Raw genomic sequence first — 12,487 nt, 5'->3', positions numbered from 1 at the left:
CCCGAAACGTGCAGTCATGATTAATCACAAGAAGCATCTCATGAGCCAAAACTGAGGAAAATTCTACAAAATCACTAGTCAGAGCTCTTCAAAAATGCCAAGGTCATGGGGCGGGGGGGGGGGGAAACAAGACCAAAGAGAGGTCTCAGGAGGAGACTAGAGATATGTGACAAATCAAGGCAGCGTGTGGCCCTGGGTGGGACCTGGCCCAGAAACCAGGTGAAGTTTGAAGAGATCTGTAGATTAGCTGTGTCAGCTAGTTTCCCAGTTTCATGACTGTGTTAATGACCACATAGTTCGTTCAATGTTGAAGACACAGGATGAAAAGTATCTGGGAACTCCCTGTCCTACGTTCATAACTTCTTAAAAATCCTGACGGTATTTAAAAATTAGAAGTGGAAACTAGTATCTTTCAAGAATGGAGGTACGACTTGTTTCCAAATATCAAAAAGCAAAATAATTTACTGCTGCAATAAAGAGGAAACTAAAAGGTGTTCTGCACGCAGAATGAAAATAGTCCTAATTAGAAGTTCAGGGATGCAGGAAGAAATAAAGGAGTAAGAAAGAGGGTAAATCTGAATTTGGGTGAACCCTACTGAGTGCTGACTGTATACAAAGCAAGCATAAGTCTATTGTGGGCTAACATTATCCAGAATTAAAATATGGTAACAGCATGTAAATTGAGGAGTGTTTACAGTTTAGAATATTCTGAAGCCCCTGCCATGTCTAGGAAAAGGGGAGACACGCTTAAGTAACATTAGTCTTTGATAAACAAACGTCACACTTTAAATCTCTATAGTAACCACCAACGATAGAGTAGAACACTGTATAACTTACAGACTAATGGGGGAATTGAAAAATTGAAATGGAAAAATACAGTTGAAAATAGAATTGCAAAATACACAATCAATCCAAAAGAAGAAGAAAATGCACAGGAATAGACACAAGGAGGGGCGGGGGGGAGAAAGAGGAGATAGACGGTGCAATCCCAAATGATAGATAATTCCAAACATATCAGTGCTTACATTAAATCTAAGTGGACAGAAGGTCCGGTTGAAAACAAAAAGACTTGCAGACTGGATCAAGAACACGTCCATGATATATACGAGACACTGTTTTTGCAAAGACACATCAAAAACATAAGGATATAAAAAGGCTACGAGTAAAAGGGTGGCAAAGGTTACGCTGTGCAAATACGAATCAAAAGAGGACCGCCGTGGCTGTACTAATTACAAAGTAAAGCTGAAGGCAAAAACGGTGACCAGACAAAGATGGGACATTTTCTTCTCGGGGGAACCCCGGATGCATTCTCACTGAAGTGAGGAATAAGAAAGATACCGCTACGTCTCCACAACTGCACTGCCCAGTATCGTTAGACGCGGGCGAACGACAAACAGATAAGCACCGGCGGGCAGGTACAAAATGTCCCTATCTGCAGGTGGCATCGCCGCATTCTGGAAAAATACGAAGATCCCACGGACAAAACCATTAAGACACAATGAGAGAATTTTGTGAGACGGCGGGATCTAAAACTAATGTAAAGGCCAACGGCCTTGGGACGCCAGAGTGGCTCAGCTGGTTAACCGACTGACTCTGGGTTTTGGCTCAGGTCACGATCTCACAGTCGGTGAGACACTGACAGCCGGGAGCCTGCTTGGGATTCTGTCTCCCTCTCTCTCTACCCCTCCCTTGCTCGTGCTATCTATCTAATATTTTTTAACAAGCCAATGGCCTTCATGCGTTCATAAAACAACCGGCTAGAAGATATGTGGAAGAGAAAAAACCCCACTGAGAGCGGAAACAAAGAAAAACCACCTCGGTGTAAAAATGACATACAACATGGAAAGCTTTTATGCAAAGAACTTTGAAAGACTCCTGAAAGACACGGAAAGTGAGGTTCACAAATGAAAAGACGTACCATGTTCCGGGATACAATGCTAATTTCACATCAAAAGAAGTCCAATCTCCCCAGCTCATGATGTACAGCATTTTCTTCTGAAATTAGTTATTCAAAAACTCACATGGCGGAGAACGAGCCAGGAAGGACGACCTGAAGGGAAGAGGGTGGGGCTGCCAGATGTCACACGGCCTCAACATGAAGACTGCGTGGTTGTGGCAGGTGGACAGACTTACAAACCAGCGTCTGGAAGATCCCAGGAACTGTGTGTCACCGTACGACAGATGACAAATGCGGGATCTTTAACGGATGGCGAAAGATGGGCTTTTGAATGAATGGTGTGGGGACACCAGGGTAGCCGCCTGGGAAAACAATACAGTTGAATCCGTGCCTCACCCAACACACAATAAGAGCAACTCCAAACGGATGGAAGATTTAAATGGAAAAAAAAAAAAAGAAACCATGAAACGATAGTAGAGTGGGGAGAACTTTTCTATTGCCCCAAATACAGAGTACAGACGGTTCTAGATTTAAGGGGACTTAAGTAACGGAATGAGACGCAACGTCTGGGCCCTAATGGGATCCTACTTTGAACAGACCAGCACTAAAATGTTATATTGGGGACGGTGGGGAAACTTTGACTTTGGACCTGTCGACAGGAACAGTTCATTTTGTTCGGTGTGATAATTATATTGTTTAAGCAAGAAACTGCCGTTAAAAAAAGAAGATGCTTACTGAAGTAACGTGGGGTGAAATGTCACGTCTCCAGCGAAGAAAAGATTATAAAGTCGAGGTGATGTCGGCAGATTATCGCAGGGACTCATAAAGTCTCTGAACACTTCTGGTTTGGGAAGTTTGTCTTTGCCCAAAGTTTGCCTGTTTGTCCTCAGCACAGTTAGGAACTGATTTACAGTCTGAATTTTGTCAGAGTGGACGTCATTCCAGAGAATACCAAAGACAGCACGAATCGAACGCTGATGTGGACACACACCCCCAGCTGCGCTGCATGCGGCCGGTGCCCGAAGCCCCAGGATCACCACTGTCCCGTCGGCCGGCCAGGGCACCTGCCAGGTGTTGTACGAAAGGGAAGGAGGAGACCATTCCTCCCGAGGACAGAGCGAGGCCCCGAAGCCAGGTGGGAGGACAGCAAACGGGCAGAATCGTCCAGGAGGAGTCCTGCACGGGCTGCGCGCCCAGAGCTTTCCGGGAGCAGCCTGGGAAGTGTCGGGGTCCTGGGCTCCTCCACTTTCTTGCCTCTGCAGGGTTGAGGCCCAGGCCGGGGAGGGGGACAGACCAGCGGGTCCTGCAGGAGAGCCGACCGGGAGGCCTGGAGACAGGGCCCTTCCAGCTGCAGCAAAGAGAACTTAACTCCCCCCAGCAGTCTTGGGGAGAACTGGGGGGGGGGGGGAGGTCGTAAGGTGGGTAGGGGGACTAGAGAAATTCCGTTTTGTCACCAAAACCGTGCTTTATTCGCGGGCTGGTGTGGTTTGGGAGAATTTGGTCATGCAAGAACAAATCTTTCCTCAGGGTAGACGGTCCAAGGTAAGGAAGGGGCACAGACAGATTCACTGGAAGCATGTCACATGGGCAGCCGGCTGGTCCCCTGCAGTCCTTCCAGAAAGACTGAGTCGGTCAAGGTCCTGGAGGTGGTTTTAAGCCCCTGAAGTTTCCTTTGACCATATGCTGACCCTTGCTGTCACCTCCCCAACCCAGGTTTGTATATTTAATCTGGAAGGGCGTTGGTTTTCATCTTTACGAACCCCTGAGCTGCCGCCGTGACACGCTGGCACGTGGCCTTTTCTTAAAAATCGGCTTTGGGTCCAAAAAGCAACATTCTCCTGGTGCGGTTCTCCCCGATTTCCCGGTTCCCCTTCACCCACTTTCCCAGTCCTGGGCCGAGGCCCCCTTCAGGCCACAGCCCCTCGCCCGTCCACGCTGACCCTGCGGTGGCTGGCACCCTGCCTTTGCCAGGCTCCCCCCACCCGCCCCCGCCTCAATGGCCCACGGGACTGGCTGGGGTAGCTGGTGCCTCTCTCCAGCCTGAGAATGTTCCACCAGGTACCAGAAGGAAACAGCGTCTCCATCGTCGATCCTCTAGCAGATTCCCTGCTGGAAGGATTCACTTCCAGCCTGATTAGTAAAAACCACTCTCAAAAAGCTTTTTGGGGAGAGACCTCACTGGTCTGGCCGGATTCCAAGATTCAACAGGCCGGGCATCTCACACCTACTTTTTACACCAAGCTTTGGAGAGAGCAGAGGGGGGAGGGGGTGGGGGACGGGGGCAGACGTTAACTCTGACACAGGTACTGGGGCGCTGAGGGGGCACACGCAGGTGCCACCCAAGGGTCCTGGACCGGGGGTGGGGGGGGGGGGAGAGGACGCCGGCGGGGACCAGAAGCGCATCACAGGCGGGGGCTGAAGCAGGCACATTTGAGAGGCTCGGGATCAGGAAGGCAGGAGGCTGTGGGTGGGGGTCAGGTCTTGGATGAATTTTCCAGAACCTCCAATGATCTCCGGGCAGTGGCAGGGGTAGGGTTTTAAATAGAACAGGCCGACGGCAGTATGTGACAACTGTCAGGGAAAGGTGGGCAGGGCATGAGCGGTGGGAGGCGGCTCCAGGAGGCAGTTTGGGGGAAAGGGGAGTAGACTCCAGTCTACAAACCGTGTCCTTGGGCGGGGTGCTCGGCGTGGCTCCACGCGGCACGCTGTTCTAAGAGTTTTGGGTGTATCCGCTCATTTCATCCCCGGGAACCCACAGGGTAGGCAGTATTCTCATCCTTTTTTTTTTTTTTAATTGAAAAAGTTGTGTTTATTTTTGAGAGAGAGAGAGCGCGCGCAAGCAGGGGAGGGGCAGAGAGAGAGGGAGACCCAGACTACAAAGCAGGCTCCCGGCTCCGAGCTGTCAGCACAGAGCCCGACGCGGGGCCGGAACCCACGAACCGTGAGATCGTGGCCTGAGCCGAAGTCGGACGCTCAACAGATTCGGCCACCCAGGCGCCCCTTGTGCCCGTTTGAAAGACGAGGAGGCAGAGACCCAGGGAGGTCGAGTACCCTGGCCAGTCCGGGACGAGGAAGGCGTGCGGTGTCCGGCCCAGACTGGCACGTAACGGACACGTTAACGGTGGGACCCCCCCCCCCCCCGGATGGTGTCAGGCCAGGCCAAGACGGGGGGGGGGGGTGGGGGGGGAGACTGGCACAGAACGGGCGTGTTGCCCGCCGACGGAAAACGCTCCCGTTGACTGCTTCCGGCCCCAAGAAAAGGGCTTCTACAGACGCTCACAATGGGGACGCCACCCCGGGCTCCCAGAGAAGATCAGTGAAACACCGCCCGGTAATTCAGGGGTTTTTACGGTCCTCGAATCACTCCCCCCGCCTCTTCCCTCTGACCTTGCCAGCAACGCCCGTAAACCAGGGACACTGTCTGGGGGCCCCACCACTCCTGTCCCAGGGCAGAGCAGGATGGGGCTTAGCGCTGAACACACACCAGAGAGCCTCAGACTCCCTACCCCTCGGTGGGTCCTCACATCTCACGCTGAGGACGCTCCGAGGCAGGTGTCCCCGTCCCCGTTTTAGAGTTGAGGGAGACTGGTGCTCAGAGAGGCCAAGCAACTTGCCTGAGGACACACAACCAGTACAGGGCAGACCTGGGATTCCAACCAGCCTGACTCCAAAGCCGATTTGCTCACCACTGACTGTGCTAGGGACAGAGAAAGGTCTCCCGTGCGGGGCATCCGTTCTGAGCAGTCCCTATAAGGGAGTTTGCAGAGGCGTTAAGAGCAGTTTCTGGTCTGCTTGCCTGGGCTTGGGGGCTGGCCTCATCGCTGCCACTCACGGACACTCTTTCCTTGGGGCTTCAATCTCCTCCATCTGGGAAATGAAGGTCAGGACAGGACCCATCCCCCCTCGCCGGGAGGTTGTGTGCATTAAATGCAACGTGCCCAGAGCTTTTGTTGCTTCTGAACAGGGACTGTTGCGGTATCACATAAAGAGGCTTGGTCTCTGTCCCCAGTGTCTGACCCAGAAACCCTAAGTCCCTTATCACTCCTTGAGTGACAGGAGCATCGCTGGTTCTAACGTGATGACCCTTGGGGGGCCCTGGACAGCTTCAGGATGGGGGCTGGTCTTTCTAGAGAAAGACCAAGCTTTGACTAGAAGCCTAGATCTTACTTTCAGCTCACCCCCTAACCTCCAGGGAAGGAAGGCTGGAAACTGATGTGATGAATCCTCCCTAAGCCCCACCCCCACCCCCGAACGAGAGGATTTAGAGCCTCTGAGCTGGTGAACATCCATGTGCCAGGAGGCTGGTGTCCCCCAACTCCACGCGACAGAAGCTCCCCGCACTCGTGACCCCTCTGGATCCCACGCTCTTCATCTGGCTATTCGTTCGTGTCCTGCATAATAGCCAATAAACATAAATAACGCGCCCTCTTGAGTGCTGTGCACTGTTCTAGCAAATCACTGAACCAGAGGAGATCGCGGGAACTGCTTCGCAGCTAGTCGCTCGGAAGCTGGCTCAGGACTCGCGACTGGCGTCTGAAGTGGGGGCTGTCCTGTGGGGCCGAGCCCCCTGCCCGGTGGGATCCCGCGCTGACTCCAGGTAGACAGCGTCAGAACTGGATTCTTGGGACACCCGGCCGGTGTGTGCAGGGGGTCAGAGAATCGGTTGGTATCGGGAGGAAAAAATAAACGCCTCCACTGCCCTTGTGCGGGCAAACCGACGGCAACGCGAGCTGAGGGCAGACGGTGCCAGCACACAAACTGGGAGCCGCGAGCTGGTCGTCGGGCTGGCCTTCCTCGCTGCGGGACACGCAGCTGTCCTGTAGGTGGTTCCCGCGTCAGAACTTGCTCCTGTACCAACAGACGGAGGCACAGAGGTGGCATCCTCCTCCCGGCTCAGAGACTCTCTGAGGAGCAGAGGTAAGTCCCCAGGAGCAGGGCCAGAGGGTCGTGGATCCCTGCCCCAGACTTGCCCTTCTGCCGCACTGACAGGGGAGGCCGAACCCCCGCCCACCCCTCAACTCTTTTGCTCCATCGATTGAAGGGAGAGGCAGAATTTTTCCTGAAGAGGCCAGATGTAAAATATTTTGAGGTTTTCTGGGTCAAAAGCCAACAATCTAGGATACTGTGGATTTACGTCACAAAAGAAAATAAATTTAATGGGCGAAACTCAAATATAATTATTGAGCACATTTCTTGAGGTCCACTAATGAGTGCAATTTTCATTCTTTTTAGCGGGGGCTTAACATTTCACTGAACTGAGGCGCAAAGCTAGAGTTGCCTCTCGTCAAAATCGGCTGCCCGTGTGTATCTGTTAATGCTGACCTGTAATAAGACTTCACAGATTTCATCGCGGAGACAGTCTTCACGTGGATGGGTGCCTCACGACATCCGTACCAGGCCATAAGCACGGGATTTTTAGCCAAGCACACTGACCACCTGAAAGGCACTTGTGGAATTCTGCTAGATTTTTCTCTCGAGGCTTATTTACCTTTGGGCAGATTAATCGCTTCCACTGAAGGGTCAGGCAGGAGTTCCGCAATGGAAGCTGGGTGGATTTTGCAACGTGGGAATTTCTTGTGGGTTCGCATTCACGTCTACAAGAGCACCTGCTCGAACTGCGGTGGGAGGTCCTATACCCGCTGCAAACGCGTGTGGAACGGAGCCCTCGCTTTCGGTGTTAGCTCCTGACAACACGGCAAGTGTAGTGAAGCAGGGTGACGTTATTCTGACATTAGCTCCTGTGGAGAGGACTCTACCTGGTCTGAATCCCGCGTAGAAAACACTGCTTTGTTTTGTGATTTTAGACGGAATCAGTGAAGAGGGTCAAGTCTGCAGCCAAAGCTAATTTCCAAAGCTCTTCGGGGTTGGGGAGCGGTGGTTGAGGGCCGTGCTTCTCATTCAGAGAAAGTTCAATCTTGTTGGTCCTCAGCTCAAAGACTGAAATAAAACCTCACCTGAAAAAAAACTACTACACCAGCGAACTGTCGTGGGGCAGCCCATGTCCGGATATCACGCTCCTCCTGCTGATAAAAGTCCACGGACCCGGGGATGGTTCAGTCCACAAGAGCGAACGCAGCTCACTGTTGATAATACTGGGTTCGAGAACGCTGGACTCGAATGTTCTCCGCAAAACACCTGCTGATTTAAGCGATACGGTAAATAGCCAGAGGCTCTAAAATCTGGTATCATCACAAGCTTTGGAAGCCTTTTCTATTCCACACATATTATTTTCCACCGTCGATTGCGACGCATCTTGAGTCAACCTCAGGTTGTACGGAACCCGTTTCCTCCACTTGGAGAACGTTTTTGCCCGTCGATGTTCCACCCAGGTTTTCGACGGAGCTGAAGTCTTGAGTAACTCGTCACTCGGCACAGACTCGTCAACCCACCGAGCCTTGCTGGTGCCACAGGTCACCCCCTGTAACAACAGTCAGGGAAAGCCACTCAAAATCACTCGCCTGGCTTTTCAACGGGCTGTTGGCATCGCCCACAATACCCTCAACCTTTGGAGAGGCCGTCGTCAGAGAAAGGCTCACAGTCCTACACGAATTCACTTTCCCTGGGCACAGTTCTCCAGCCGCCGCATCAAAACATGGTTTAACTGACCCACTACGGGTCTGTGGTTTCCCCTGCTTGGCTAACGAACGAGCCAATCAGAAACGCTGGTTGTAGCAACACTATCATTTGTGTGTGTGTGTGTGTGTGTGTGTGTGTGTGTGTGTGTGTGAAGAAATTCTATGATTAGATACTCAATTTTAAATTTTCCCATTTTCCGGGGCACCTGGGTGGCGCAGTCGGTTAAGCGTCCGACTTCAGCCAGGTCACGATCTCGCGGTCCGGGAATTCGAGCCCTGCGTCGGGCTCTGGGCTGACGGCTGGGAGCCTGGAGCCTGTTTCCGATTCTGTGTCTCCCTCTCTCTCTGCCCCTCCCCCGTTCATGCTCTGTCTCTCTCTGTCCCAAAAATAAATAAACGTTGAAAAAAAAATTAAAAAATAAATAAATAAAATAAATAAATAAATAAATAAATAAATAAATAAATAAATAAATTTTCCCATTTTTGGGGCCACTGCTTTCTCGTGAGTTAGAGATATTTCGGTTCAGAGGCGTCACGCCAGCATCTATGGCATTCTTTAGGACGGCCACCAACCACATCAAGGCACTTTATCAGTAACGAAACAATCCACACTCCACCACGCCTGAGAGGCATGGAGATATCCGAAGTTTCCTTTCCACCTTCCTTGTTTTGACACGATGGGAAACACTGGCGAGAAAAAAACAAAACGTTGAGGCATGGCCACACGCGCGGCACTCAGAAGCCCGACGGGTTACAGCCGTGTCCCAGCTCTTTGTGATCCCCCAAGCAGGAAAACGACCCGTGCCACACGCTCTCTGTGGCAGTTCCTCAACTCTGCCACCGTAGCATGAAAGCAACCACAGAAAAAAACGCAAATTAAAAAAAAAGAATAATGGGATGGTATTCCAATAATCTTCATTCACGGATTCTGAGGTTTAAATTTCACGCAATTTCCACATCGTGAAGTATTCGCCTGACGTTTTCCAACCGGTCAAAAGGTACAAACCACTCTTACCTGGATGGGCCACGGGAACACAGACTGGCTGTGATGTGCTGATACTTAGTCTATGGCAACGGCAGGAAGCAGAGGCCAGTCAGCCCTGCCTTTCTAGAGCTCTCCCGTTCCTGAAGGACCCACCACCGTGGAAGGAGTGCCAAGGGCCTGATGCCAGCCACAGATTGGGAAGTGCAGGTAACAGTAGCAAGAAAGCAAGCGGAAACATTTCAGGGAGACAAAAAAAAAAAAAAAAAAAAAAGTGAGGCTTCCCTGGCGATCGCTGGAACATGACACATCTATTTTCTCTTCCATCCCGAGCCTATTTTTTACCTTTGTTCAGAGAATCCGAGAGGGCCTCCCTACCTCTTGGTCCAGAGCTACGGCCCAGGGTCCCTCCCACATGGCAAGGTCTGGATGAAGGATAACATATGATGCCTGGAGTTGTGGGCACGGATGGTCCCGGATGCCACACGGGACAACCAGTTGCTGTGAAGGGCTACCGGGCTTTTGGGTCACAACACCCCGGAGCTGCCGCCAGGTGAGGGATTACTGGACCCTGGAAACCAGAAGCAGGGAAGATGACCCAGGGAAGAGGGGGAGGGGGAGGGGAAGGAAGCAGCACATTCTCCGTCTGGATTCTTCAGAGCCTCCTGGAAGCTATTTTAGTTGCCCAGTTGGATGAAAAAATCCAGATACATCTGTTCATTTCCAAGTTCACGAAAAGCCTGTCAGAATAAAAACTTTTAAGCACCACGGTGATTCATCAGGACAATGCAGGCGGTCTTAAATAACTAAGCTTCTTTTAGCCCCTAAGCTGAGAAATCTGGATTAATTGAGATTAAATTAGTCTCACCCAGAACTCTGCTTCTGGTGGTCCGACAAATGGAGGGGGCAGCCAGCGGTCGGTAGTCCTGGGGATCTCAAGGTCAAGTCAACATGGAGAACTTCCAGCAGGCTGCCCTAGAGGCCAGTCGCAGGCCGGTCGGGCCATCTTGACCAAGTTGCTTAAACTCTTCGGTTGTCTCAAATGTAAAGGGAGGCGCTGACCACTGCTTCTCGAGCGATCACGCATACTCGCCGCCCGAGGACCCTCGTAAGATGCGGATTCTGAGGCTGATGCGGCCAGTCCCCGGACCACCGAGTGCTGAGGGACAAGACCATCTCCACCTCCCCGAGACACCCTCAGGGTCATCGAAGGCATGATGGGTAGTAAGTCTTGGAACAGACAGGCTTCTCGTGTTGAAGTGCCCAGGCTCTGCTCTTAACCCCCTTTCCATCGCCTCATTCACCATCACCTGCCTGACGAGGACCCACACCTCCCACCCCAGGCCGGACTTTCCCACTCTCAATCCGTTCTCTGGCACGAAATCGCCCACTGGACTTCTCCCCTCAGATGCCCTGCAGGCCCTCAACGCTCCGAGTCCTGTGACCGAACACATGAGCATCCGGCCCGCCTGCTCTCCCTCAAGTGCCCCAGGCCCCGCGGCCGGCAAGCACTCTGCCCTTGCAAAGCCGCCGAGTCGACAAGTTGGAAGAAGCCCGGCTTGTCTCCCTCACCACCTCTCTCTCTGTCCACCCAATCCCAGAGATCGATCAACTCTCCTTCCCAAGTATGTGGACCCTATCTGCGTATCAACAGACACTGGCAAGGCCTCTCGATTTCTCATTACACCAGGCCTTGAACATCCTGTTGTCTTGTCCTAGGTTCTAGAACATTTCCACCACCCCATTTGCCCATTGCATGACTCCCATTTGCCCATTAGATATCCGCTTCGGCCTCGATTCCGCAGGGAAACCTCCCTCAGCACCTGGACCAGAATACACTCGGCTTCCTGGGAGGTGTTTGCCATCTATCTGCTTCCGCTCCCCAAACCAAACAGTGACGTGCCGGTTGGTGTCACCCCTCAGACACAGCTAAGTGCCTTGCACATGACAGGTGTCGGGACTCCTCTCCTAGAGTCCTCACATCAGTTGCCCCAAGATCCCCGTTAATGTTCTCCTCCAGGATGAACTGACTGCTATCTTTGGTTTGGGGTGTCTTCTGTAGGAAGCAGGAGGGATATTTCTCCTGGTCTTAATCCAACCAGTAAAGGAGAGTGCAGCCTCGCTCCTCATACCCGGCTGCTCCTGGTCACCCTCTGCTAGGGCCAACGAGACAGGACTCGCAGGGGCAGGGCCGAGCCGGGGAGAAAGGCCGGTTGGTAATCATGCACACGGGAAGGCCTCAAGCTTGAATCTTCACAGCACCTACACGATGGGCGGGGGACACCTCCGGAAAAGCTCTCAGCTCCGGGAAGGAGGGGACCAGTCTTGCCAGCGTCCACACCCCACACGTGGAGGAAGCCCTCGGAGAGAGTCGGACTCGGGTCAGAGGGCAGTGGGAAGCAGGTACATGCCGGGTAAGCACTCTGCAAACAGCAAAGCACCAGGCAAGTCTGGGATTGGGGAGGGAGGCCAGCCCTGCCCACGCTGCCCCAGAGGGGTGAGGTCGGAGCTGCACCCCTGCAGGCCAGGCCCCAAGGGGCAGCCACGTGCAAACAGGGCAGGCCCAAGACCGAGAGCTGTCAAGAGGTTTGCTTTACAGGTAGACGGCCGTCTGTTACCTGAATTTTAGCTGGGGGTGGGATGGGGTGGGGGGTTTCTGCTGCTCCCCAAAGAGTCGTCTCTACCTCAGGTGAACACTTAGACCCCATTATCAGATCTATTGTCTTCATCTTTATCCAAAGCCACAGGCCCGTGTAGTGCACGTCCCTGTGAGGGAACGCCAGTCATGCATATTCTAAAGCTAATGAACTGGCTTTTTGCCATAAGAAAGTGTTGTCCTTAGGCTTGTTCTAAGGAAGGGAATGAAAAGGGAATCACGTTGAGGGACTCCAAGATGTGGAGGTAGACAGTCTCCTACCAGATCAACAAAATAAGTTGAAAATAAAAACAGAAAACCAGCAGTAGCTAGCCCCTCATGCTTTCAAAATGTGGGTTGTAACCAGTTAGGTTCTAAAAGCTTCCCCACTGTTATCA

This window comes from Puma concolor, chromosome C2 (genome assembly GCF_028749965.1).
Source record: "Puma concolor isolate L17-30 chromosome C2, mPumCon1.1.hap2, whole genome shotgun sequence".
In the NCBI taxonomy this organism is placed as follows: domain Eukaryota; kingdom Metazoa; phylum Chordata; class Mammalia; order Carnivora; family Felidae; genus Puma; species Puma concolor.
This window is presented reverse-complemented; position numbering follows the sequence as displayed.